General features: G+C 52.8%; 1 protein-coding gene across 1 annotated transcript in view; it reads right to left on the bottom strand.

Moving 5' to 3' along the window:
- The window catches only part of LOC147662725 (uncharacterized), a 44,563-nt gene extending 43,106 nt beyond the window's left edge, over positions 1-1,457 (bottom strand). The window contains exon 1 of the mRNA XM_086950945.1: positions 1,198-1,457. The gene's annotated coding sequence lies outside the window, so the exon portion shown is untranslated. The remainder of the gene's footprint in view (positions 1-1,197) is intronic.
- Positions 1,458-12,023: the final 10,566 nt, after the last annotated feature.

The following is a 12,023-nucleotide window of genomic DNA, read 5'->3' as shown; positions in this document are numbered from 1 at the left end:
CCCAAGGTGACTTAGTATCAGACGAATTGGCGATAGCGGAGGCCTTTGGGGCTTTTTATGAGGCCCTCTACTCCGGCGACGCCCTTGACCGGCAAGTAGGTCAGGGATACTTGCAAGGGACGCGCCTTCCATCCCTGAACTTGGCCCAGGCGGATTTCTTGGATAGACCCATCGGCCTTGAGGAGGCAGTGTCAGCGATTTCACGCCTGAAGCTTGGGAAATCCCCCGGCCCGGATCGGAACCCGGCGATATTTTACAAAACATTCTGTCACTAGGTGGCACCCCTGTTACGGGGTCTTTTTAACTCCTTTGCCCAACCTGGCGCGACCCCAGAATACCTTTTTGGAAGCAGCAATTTCGGTCTTACCGAAGCCTGGTCAGGATGCAACCCAGTACACCTGCCCCCTGCACCCCCTGATGATGTTGTGAGGTCAGTACACCCGACCCCTGCACCCCCTGATGATGGTGTGAGGTCAGTGCACCTGCCCCCTGCAGTACCTGATGATGGCGTGAGGCCAGTACAGCTGCCCCCCTCCCCCTGATGATGGTGTGAGGCCTGTACACCCCAAGGCTGCACCCCCTGATGAAGGTATGAGGTAAGTACACCTGCCCCCTGCACCCCCTGATGACGGTGTGAGGCCAGTACACCTCAGGCTGCACACCCTGATGATGGTGTGAGGTCAGTACACCTGTCCCCTGCACCCCCTGATGATGGTGTGCGGTCAGTACACCTGCCCCCTGCACCATCTGATGATGGTATGAGGTCAGTATACCTTCCCGCTGCACCCCCTGATGATGGTATGAGGCACCTACAGCTTCCCCCTGCACCCCTGATGATGGTGTGAGGTCAGTACACCTACCCCCCTCCCCCCTAATGATGGTGTGAGGTCAGTACACCTGTCCCCCTCCCCCCTGATGATGGTGTGAGGTCAGTACACGTGTGAGGTCAGTACACCTGCCCCCTTCCCCCTGATGATGGTGTGAGGTCAGTACACCTGTCCCCCGATGATGGTGTGAGGCCTGTACACCTGCCCCCCCTGATGATGGTGTGAGGCATGTACACCTGCCCCCCCCCTGATGATGATGTGAGGTCAGTACACCTGCCCCCTCCCCCCTGATGATGGTGTGAGGTCAGTACACCCCCAGGCTATATTCACACACCTTAGGTTGCACGATGGTTGTGAGAGGCTCACTTACCCCTAATATGTCTACGATTGAAACTGAAGGCAACTGCAGCCAGGGCTCCTCCTTCCACTGGACAGATAGACAGACCCTCAGGACTCCTCCTTCCACTGGACAGACAGACAGACCCTCAGGGCTCCTCCTTCCACTGGACAGACGGACAGACCCTCAGGGCTCCTCCTCCTTCCAATGGACAGACAGACAGACCCTCAGGGCTCCCCTTCCACTGGACGGACAGACATACCCTCAGGGCTCCTCCTCCTTCCAATGGACAGACAGACAGACCCTCAGGGCTCCTCCTCCTCCCTGGACGGACAGACAGACCCTCAGGGCTCCTCTCCTCTGCAGGGGGCTGGGGCTCGCTGCTGGGGCTGACTCTGCCCCCCGTGACCCGGACACTATCACACTCACAAGCCTGAGGAGAGCTCGGCAACATCCGGTACTGAAGCTGACTCTGCCGACGCTGACCCTGAAGCAGACATTACTGAGAGGGAGGGGGCGGGGCTCATGTTATCCTGAGAGGAGGCTTCATTCCTTTTCCGCTGCTGGTGCTGACGCTGCTCCCGGTGACCCAGACACTGTTCACTACTCAGGCCCGAGGAGAGCTCCATCGGCTCCGCTGCTTCTGCCGACTATGCCCCGGGTGACCCGGAAGTGAAACTGTGCGTTAGTTTCCAACAGTGAAAGAGAAGAGAGGGTGAGACTGAGCGGGGGGGGGGGTCAGAGGAGTAGGGGGGGGCAGAGGAGTAGGGCTAGGGGGGGGGGCAGAGGAGGGGGTAGGAGTAGAGGGAGAGGAGGAGGAGGATGAGGGGGAGGAGGAGGAGGAGAAGGGGGAGGATGAGGAGGGGGAGGGGGAGGAGGAGGGGGAGGAGGGGGAGGGGGAGGGGGAGGGGGAGGAGGAGGGGGAGGAGGGGGAGGGGGAGGAGGAGGAGGAGGAGGGGGAGGAGGAGAGGAGGAGGAGGAGGGGGAGGGGGAGGAGGAGGAGGGGGGAGGAGGAGCAGGGTGGAGGGGGAGAGGAGGAGGGAGGGGGGAGGAGGAGGAGGGAGGGGGGAGGAGGAGGAGGGAGGGGGGGAGGAGGAGGAGGGAGGGGGGAGGAGGGGGGGAGGAGGAGGAGGGAGGGGGGAGGAGGAGGGGGGGAGGAGGAGGAGGGGGGAGGAGGAGGAGGGAGGGGGGGGAGGAGGGAGGGGGGGGAGGAGGGAGGGGGAGGAGGGAGGGGGAGGGAGGGGGGAGGGAGGGGGGAGGGAGGGGGGAGGAGGAGGGAGGGGGAGGAGGAGGAGGAGGAGGGAGGGGGGAGGAGGAGGAGGAGGGAGGGGGGAGGAGGAGGAGGAGGGAGGGGGGAGGAGGAGGAGGAGGAGGGAGGGGGGAGGAGGAGGAGGAGGAGGGAGGGGGGAGGAGGAGAAGGGGAAGGAGGGGGAGGAGGCGGAGGGGCAGTAAGAGGGAGGAGAGAGGGTGAGACTGAGGGGGAGGGGGCAGAAGAGGGTGAGGGGGGCAAAGGGGGGGCGAGGGAGGGCAGAGGACGGGGGGCGAGGGAGGGGGGCATGGGGGGGAGAGGGGGGGCTAGAGCAGTCCTGCCAAGCGTCTCGCATCAGGTGTGACTCTCACGCATTTCAGTGCGGTGATCCGCATCACCGCACTGAAATGCATTGTCACGCATTTTGCCACCTGCCAGGCGTTCCACCAGCGCGCCTGGCAGGTGGCAAAATGCCTGGGCTCTCTGCTGCTCAGAGAGAGAGACGTGCTGCTTGTTGAGCTGAGTTCCTAAGTAGTTAAATAATATGCAGCGCGCTCAGCTCTGTGGAGTGGCTGAGAGCGCTACAATGTAGCTCTGCACTCCGCGCAGGCAGCTGCCTGCTGTGTTGCCTGGAAACAATGAATGCAGGCAATAGTGGTTGTGGCGCCAGTGCGCCGCGTGGCTTACTCAGACTCACACTGCTCTAATTAGGGGGGCTGCCCTCTTAGTCGATACTGTGCTGCCAATCACTGTGGCACCATGGGGGCCGGGATTAAAATCCGGATGTCATGTCCGGAGGAAGTAGGCAGAAGTGGCGGGGCAATCCGAGTCAGTGGAGTGCACTGCCGTCAGCACGAGACTTGAGTCTCTCTCATGGCCGCCTGCCATTGCGCAAGAGGGAGAATAAATGATCGATTGCGTTGGGCGGACGGCTGCGGTGCGCAAAACACTTTAGGCTGCGCACCTTGACCTGGTAGCTGAGCCGGTGACAGTCATCTCTGGCCAGGACTGCGAGCGGCTGCGCCGGGGCCGGGGGCCGAGGAGTGTTGACTCCAGTGTGGCCGGCAGCTGCCTGGATCGTGAAGACAGGCAGAGTGCACATCGTGGCTGGGCAGCAGTGCAGTAAGTGACCAGCGGTCGGGTCGTCACTCTATAAATAAGTGAAAGTCCAAGCGGTGCCACTTTAGTATAGCCAATTGCTGTCGGCTCGGGCTCATTTCAGTAAAGTAATCTGATCTCCTAGGCCTAAACTGTTAACACACCTTTTCATGCATAAATAGCAGAGTGAAAGCGCGGGCGTTAGAGTAGAAGCCATCAGTGGTGATCTGACTTAGCATATGTTTGTGATATTAGGCTGCTGCTCATCCCTTTTGACCGCAGAACTGCAACGTAGAGATGAAGCCTGGGTGAGGGGGGGAAGAGGGGGTAGCGGTAGTGTCCGGTCAGTGAGTGAGTCAGTGTCCGTGGACCGGGCCAGAGCTTCAATTAAGCCGAAACTACTGCCCTTGTGTCACTTGGTATTATTTGCGCCCACTGGGTACAGCAGGCAGCTGAGACCATGGTGATTTTACCCCTGAGACACGGATGTTACAGGTTAAAGCTTTCCCTTCCGTTGCTGTACAGCTGCCCCCCTCCCCCTGATGATGGTGTGAGGCCTGTACACCCCAAGGCTGCACCCCCTGATGATGGTATGAGGTAAGTACACCTGCCCCCTGCACCCCCTGATGACGGTGTGAGGCCAGTACACCTCAGGCTGCACACCCTGATGATGGTGTGAGGTCAGTACACCTGTCCCCTGCACCCCCTGATGATGGTGTGCGGTCAGTACACCTGCCCCCTGCACCATCTGATGATGGTATGAGGTCAGTATACCTTCCCGCTGCACCCCCTGATGATGGTATGAGGCACCTACAGCTTCCCCCTGCACCCCTGATGATGGTGTGAGGTCAGTACACCTGCCCCCCTCCCCCCTAATGATGGTGTGAGGTCAGTACACCTGTCCCCCTCCCCCTGATGATGGTGTGAGGTCAGTACACGTGTGAGGTCAGTACACCTGCCCCCTTCCCCCTGATGATGGTGTGAGGTCAGTACACCTGTCCCCCGATGATGGTGTGAGGCCTGTACACCTGCCCCCTGCCCCCCCTGATGATGGTGTGAGGCATGTACACCTGCCCCCCCCCCGATGATGATGTGAGGTCAGTACACCTGCCCCCTCCCCCCTGATGATGGTGTGAGGTCAGTACACCCCCAGGCTATATTCACACACCTTAGGTTGCACAATGGTGGTGAGAGGCTCATTACCCCTAATATGTCTACGATTGAAACTGAAGGCAACTGCAGCCAGGGCTCCTCCTTCCACTGGACAGATAGACAGACCCTCAGGACTCCTCCTTCCACTGGACAGACAGACAGACCCTCAGGGCTCCTCCTTCCACTGGACAGACAGACAGACCCTCAGGCCTCCTCCTCCTTCCAATGGACAGACAGACATACCCTCAGGGCTCCTCCTCCTTCCAATGGACAGACAGACAGACCCTCAGGGCTCCTCCTCCTCCCTGGACAGACAGACAGACAGACCCTCAGTGACTCACCCATAGCAGCAGCATCATCGACTCACCTGCAGCAGTGACTCACCCGTAGCAGCAGCATCATCGACTCACCTACAGCAGTGACTCACCCGTAACAGAAGCATCATCGATTCACCTGCAGCAGTGACTCGCCCGTAGCAGCAGCAGCATCGACTCACCCGTAGCAGCAGCATCATCGACTCACCTGCAGCAGTGACTCACCCGTAGCAGCGTTTTTTTCACACAAAATGCCACCCCACTTTCTTTGTTAGCTCTTAGTTATAAGCAACACATCAACCTTAGTTAGATATGTTAGGTATATTTATTTTTACCTTTTCTTTCAAATATTTGTTGACAAAATATTAGATTCTATGTCAGAGAAAGAACACAACAAATATAACATATATGTACATCAACTTAAACACAACATTTACCAAATAAAAGAAAACATCATTACATCAAAATACATTCACTATACACAACATGGCATCTATATCAATTTCAGACTGTTCCAAAAGGCAAATCACAATTTCTAGCCTCATTAACCATCAGTGATTTGGAATATCAGGAACAGTAGTGGACAAAGTCACAGTTAAAAGGAGATATCACGACACATTAATTCTACGAGTCAATGGTTATTGGTATGTCTAAGTTTTTATCTCCTTTCTGCCGAAGCGTTTCGAACTCCATACAGCAGTTATGGGTTCTCCTCAGGGCCTTGTCACTTCTTTCTGCATGTGTGTCAGGAAAAAAGAACACTATTTCAGTGTTGATTCCCATAGCCTCATGTTAACATTCCGCTTATAATCTCCTACATTTAAAGTCCATGTTAGCTTAATTGTAGCCGTGGTTATCCTATGTCTGGTTCTGGGTCTTTTGAGCTGCAGTATAAAGGACATTAAGAAATCCCATTTAGAGCCAAACTCAATACTTGCCCTACGATCACTTTTTGAAAAAACACTGCAGGACGTACCTTAAACTGTCTTTTAGGTCCGTGTATGGGCGTCTCCCTATGGCACGGTGATGCTTTTGACCTGGGGGGAGGGCAAGGTAGGGTTTAATACTAGTGTGCTCATGTCATATCTCAACCGTGTTAGGTAGATTATTGTAACCTTCATACCTTGTTCGGTGCACCGCGGGCTTCGGGAGCGACTCACTCCATGATCAGCTTGTTTTGCACACGGTCCTCCGGACTCTCGTTAAGTGTACCGCGTAATTACTCTCGTATTGTCCTCCGATATCATACACTGTTTAAAAGATAGACCGGAGTGCATTTTAGTTGTAGTGGAAGAATTGTGTGGGGCTCCACGGGGGTTTGGTAATCCCCCTTGATTGAAGGGCACAGCAATTGTGAGGCCATGCGGTGCCCTCATCTCCATCATACAAAGGAAAGTATGGGAAGAGAGGTTCGTATCAAAACATGGGGGGATCTGCACCCCATGGACTTGCGAACCGTCACCTACACAGGACAGAAGATCCCGATGTTGGGGTATTGTCCCTTGTCGTTCGAGTTCAGGGGCCGACAGGCCATGTGCAAATTATACATTGCGCAGAAAGGCCCCTCGGTCCTGAGTTGGAAAGACCAAGGTGCCTTGGGTATACAACTCAACCCAGGAGGCATCGAGAAGATCCTACTGATGGATATGGTCAGGAAAGATGACGCCGAATCGTGGAAACGAGCATACCCCAAAGTCTTCAATGGCCAGATTGGGGAGCTAGCGAAGTACAAACACCTGATAAAACTGAGAGAGGGGGCAACCCCGGTGGTGCACAAGGTGAGAAACATCCCATTCTGGAGCAGGGAGGCGGTACAACAAGAACTGGACAGACTCGAAAGGGAAGGCGTAATCAGAGCCATAGAAAGCGCTGAATGGCTTTCTCCCCTGGTGGTAGCCCAAAAACCGAACGGAAAAGTCCGGCTGTGTGTGGACCTTAGAGAACTTAACAAAAATATAATCATTGACAAATTTCCCCTGCCTCGAATCAACGAGATGCTAGCGAAGACAAAAAACATCAAATGGTTCTCCACAGTGGACCTATCGTCGGCCTACCACCAAGTGAAACTACACCCATCGTGCAGCCACCTCACGTCGTTCATCACACCATTCGGCTGCTACGAATTTGTACGGATGCCGTTTGGCCTAGCCTAGGCGGCTGCCGTTTTTCAGAAGATGATGCACAGACTACTCAAGGGCGTAGATGACGTACAGTTTTTCCAAGATGATATTTTGGTGATGGGAAAGTCTATGCACGACCACAATGAAAAACTTCACAAAGTGCTCAAAACCTTGCAGGACAATGGACTAACTGCGGAGTGTGCAAAGTGCAAATTCGGAGTACAGTCAGTCACGTACTTGGGTCATGAGGTGAGCGAAGAAGGGATAAAACCTAAAACATCTAACATGAAGGGGATTCAAGATGCCCCCGCCCCGAGCAAGAAAGAAGACGTTCGGTCGTTCCTAGGAATGGCCGAATATTACAGTAAATTTGTTCCCCACTTTGCAGCCAAAACGCATCACCTACGCCAGCTGCTCAAGGAAAAGAACAAGTTTCAATGGGGCCAGGATGAACAGGCCGAATTCGAATCGCTGAAGAGGGAGATGAGTGCCACCATTCCACTCAAAGGATTCGACCCCAGTGCAGAGTCAATCCTCACGACTGACGCAAGTGACAAAGGCCTTGGGGCAGTCTTGATGCAACGATCAGAGAACGGCGAGACAGTGACAGTCAGCTTCGCATCCAGGTCCTTAGCGCCCAACGAGGAAATATTTAGCGTGATTGAGAAGGAGATTTTGGCAGTCGTGTGGGCCATGGAGAAATTCCGACAATACCTGTGGGGAGCTACGTTCTTGGTGAGAACGGACCACAAGCCCCTAGTCCGGGTGTTAACCTCGAGTGGCCATGCCCACGCTACCCCCAGGATCGCGAAGATGACTCTACGACTGTTGAACTTTGTATAGGATGTGGAGCACATCCCAGGGCCACAAAATAAGATAGCGGACTTCCTTAGCAGGGCGGCAGCCATGGAAGACGCCAGCTGCCAAGAGGAACCCAACTGGGAAGGCTATGTGGTAGCCACCATTCAAGACACCGAAAGCGTGATAAGTGCGCAAGAGTGGGAAGAAGCATACAAAGAGGATAGTGACCTGGAAGCCATCAAGGGATATGTCATTCATGGATGGGCAGAGAAAAGACACCTCAAGGAGGAACTCCGAAGGTATTGGGAAGTGAGGGATGAACTGTCCCTAGCAGAAAATCCCACTTTCTTGTTAAGAGAAGACAAGGTAGTACCACCCCAAGGAGTACAAGAACATTTAATGACTTTATTACATGAAGGGCACCAGGGCATCACCAAGACCAAAGCCCTCGCCAGGCAAGCCTACTGGTGGCCGGCCATTGATGCACAGGTCGAACGCCACGTGAGACTGTGTGAGTCATGCGCCAAGGCAGACAAATCACAAAGCTTGATCAGACCTCCTCTAGGAAAGTTCCTGATACCAGATGGACCCTGGGAGATGCTGTCAGTGGACATAATGGGGCCCGTCCTAAGCAAAGAGGGGACACTGAAGTATGTAGTGGCTCTCATCGACAAATACTCTAAATGGCCAGAAATAGAGGTGAGGGAGAATATGGATACGGAAGCAGTCGTAAACTTCCTGCGAACCATCTTCATCAGAGAAGGAATCCCGAAAGTCATCATCAGCGACAATGGGCTGCAGTTTACCTCGGCCAAATGGATTGCCTTCACCGAGAGAAATGGAATAGAGGTGAAGCACACGCCTATCTATCATCCATCAGGTAACGGCCAAGTGGAGCGATTTAATCGCGTTATTAGGGGTACCATCCAGGCAGCCATCAATGATGGGCTAGATTGGGAGAAGGAACTGGAAAAGATGATCTGGGCATATCGGATCACACCGGGAAGCACTGGATACAGCCCCTTTAAGGTCCTGAGAGGGAGAGAAGCATTCACCAAGGACAATGTGGCATGGAGGAAGTTAGTGATACAGAGCAAGTGGTCTCCAGCAGTGGTAAAAAGGAACTTGGAGAGAGCACAAGAAGTGTATACGACACATTTCAATAGAAGTCACAATGTGAAGGAGACGGAACTGGAAAAGGGGGACTGGCTGAGAGTCAAGCTGGCCGTCCTCAAGAAGAAGGGGGAAAGCAAGTTCTCACCACCCTTGCAAGTCATAGAGCCGTACGCCCGGTCAGCCCTACTCAGCGATGGGAAGGTATGGTCGCAGGACAGGATGGCCAGGTGCAGCAGAATCATTAAATGGGAACGTGAAGTGGAAGATGGAGCAGAGAACGTTGTGGAAGACAGAGAAGAAGGAAGTAGTCGAAGGCGAAGTGAGAACGTAGAAGATGGAATGCCGCAAGTGGACGATGACGGAGGCGAAGCAGGTGTGAGCGAAGGAGTGAGGGGCTGGTGCAAGGAAGAAGGTAATGAGGAAGTTACGGACAATGAGTATGGAATCGCAGGGAGGCCCATGGAAGAGAAAGAACTGAACAGCAGTGTAGGAGTGGCGAAGGTGAAGACCAGAGTTGGAAGGGAAATAAAAGTGCCAGAGAAATACAAAGACTTTAACATGGACTGGAAGTAAGAACTTTATTCTATTGTGATATATGCATAAAGGGGGGAGATATGTGGTAGCGTTCTAGTGTTCCGGTAGACGGAACAGGAAGGGGAGTAGCGGAAACGGAAGGTGGCCATTTTGTGGTTATTGGCGCCGACCGTTAAACTGCATGGCTGTGTTTCCCGGCGCTCCGTGAGAATAAAGTAAGAAGAAGAAAATCAAGTGTGGTCTCCTTGACTTACTATCTTTACAAGCTCTGCTTCAGATTCTCCACTACGGTGTTTTTGACAGTCTAAAAACGATTACATTTGGGCGGTTTCTTTAGCGCATTATGGCATCTTGAGGTCACCTGTAAGTGCTGGAGAGCTAGTTTTTATGTTACACCCATGCTGCCATCCGTACGTGAGGGTGCACATGCCCTGCTCTCCACATCCGGCCTAAGCAGTATATTGCTTGTAAGACCTGAGGGCTTCTGCTTATATAAATTACAAAAACCTTAATTCTGAAAAGCAGTGTGAAAATGCAAAAGGGAGAAATGGTCCCTTAGGGAAAAAAGCACACTTTGACTAGTTACAGTTCACATTTAATGGTTCTAAAAATTAATTCTCAATTATCATGATTGATCATACGTGTGCAATTTCTATCTCCATGGAGTTTTAAAAGATAAGCCTGTCGCTAGCCTGAAATATGAAATGGCTCCTCTCAGATCCCCTTCCTGTAATCATCATCCTAGAAAGGGGCAGTAGGTTAGTGACTTTGCATTTCAGGGGTTTCGCAGCAGCTTGAAAGTCTTTTCAAAGCTTATTATTGTTGTAGAGAGCATATTTTCTAGTATTTAGCTTTTTCCATGGATTTAAGAGCTTGGTTTTATTCAGGGGGAAATATGTCTCTGAGAACTGCAGTCACGCCACACCATCTGTCTCCGGTTAGTGTCCTTCCATTTGTGGTGCCTTGCTGCAGTTTTAAGATCTTCTAACAGTTTCTTGTTGCTCAGATGGGTGTAATTTCTGATATTTACCTGTTTCCCTTGTCTTCATTGCCTGATGTTGTTCACGAGAAAGTCTCACTCATAGTCATTGAAATGTCACTCATAGTTACACTGACATTATGAAAATGTCACACATAGCAATCTGAAACCTTGGCAGCTATGCTGTCCTTTAGCTGCTCTCTTTACAACACACTTTTCCTTCAGTTGAGTTACTCTCTTTAGCTCATCTCTTTGACTTCATACATATGCCCACACCAGGCGCGGTGCGTCCTTGGGGTGTGGGAGCGTAGCCCCCCCCGCCCGCCCGCAGCCGCCCGCAGCTCCCTCAGCTCCCTCAGCGTTAAGTAAACTGAATCAGTTCAGTTTACTTAAGTTCAAAGTAAAGACGCCAAGGCGGGGAGAACTGACATTCCAATCATGTCAGTCAGCATGACATCACACTGCCCACCCCCTTCAGAGTCTGAAGGGGGTGGGTGGGGTGGCGTCATGTTGACTGACATGATGATATCATGTCACCAGGGCAAGCAACACAAGAGCGCATGAGTGGGGACGGAGGGTGAATTTTTTACCCGTGCCCACTCATGCGCACTTGCGTTTGCACTTTTTGCGCATGCCCATGGGCGTGCTGCGGGCGAAGAGAAACCTGTGCCCCAAGCCTATCCTGGCACTGCAGCAGTGCCAGGATTGGCTTCGAGGGGCTGCCAGTCCCCATTCGTGACGTGAGGTGCCAAAGGGTCGGGGAGCAGAGGTGGCGTGGACCCAGACCGGCGGTAACTGAGCCTGAGGTAAGTTTTATTTTTTTATATTTAATAATATTTAAACCCCCCCCCCGCGCGCGACATCACCCCCCGTTCCCCCAGCCGCGACTGGATTTGTGCAATATATCTCTCTGACTCTTATGCCTCCCGAGTCTCTCTTTCTCTCTTTTCCGTGTCCTCCCCGCCGTTTTCATCTATCAAATCTAAACAATTGACAAAAAAACATATTTTCTCCAATTTTCTGTGGTGGAAAGTTCTGGAATCTGTGTGGATCCACACATTTCCTTCCACCCTGTGTTCCCCAAAGTCTTCCGAGAAAAATTGTATCCCACTTCTGGGGGTCGGCCTAGTGCCTGCGACAGGAAACGGCGCAAAACGCAACGTGGTCACACCTCCATTTTGCAGTGAAAAATGACCCTTTTTTTTGGCAAAATGCCTAGCTGTAGTTTTTGAACCCTAACTCTGCCCGCACCTAGGGAAACCTAGCAAACCTATACTTTTTTTAAACTAGACACCCAGGGGAATCCAGGATGGGGTTACTTAACTGCCTCCCACCAGGATCTGTTACCCAGATTCCCTTGCAAACCTACAAAATTGACAAAAAAAACACATATTCTCCACATTTCTGTGGCTGGAAAGTTCTGGAATCTGCGTGGATCCACAGATTTCCTACCCCCCTGCGTTCCCAAAGTCTTCTGAGAAAAATGGTACCTCACT

The sequence above is a fragment of the Lissotriton vulgaris genome, unplaced genomic scaffold (assembly GCF_964263255.1).
Source record: "Lissotriton vulgaris unplaced genomic scaffold, aLisVul1.2 SCAFFOLD_211, whole genome shotgun sequence".
Classification (NCBI taxonomy): domain Eukaryota; kingdom Metazoa; phylum Chordata; class Amphibia; order Caudata; family Salamandridae; genus Lissotriton; species Lissotriton vulgaris.
Note: the sequence above shows the minus strand (reverse complement) of the source record. Positions and strands in the feature narration are given on the sequence as shown.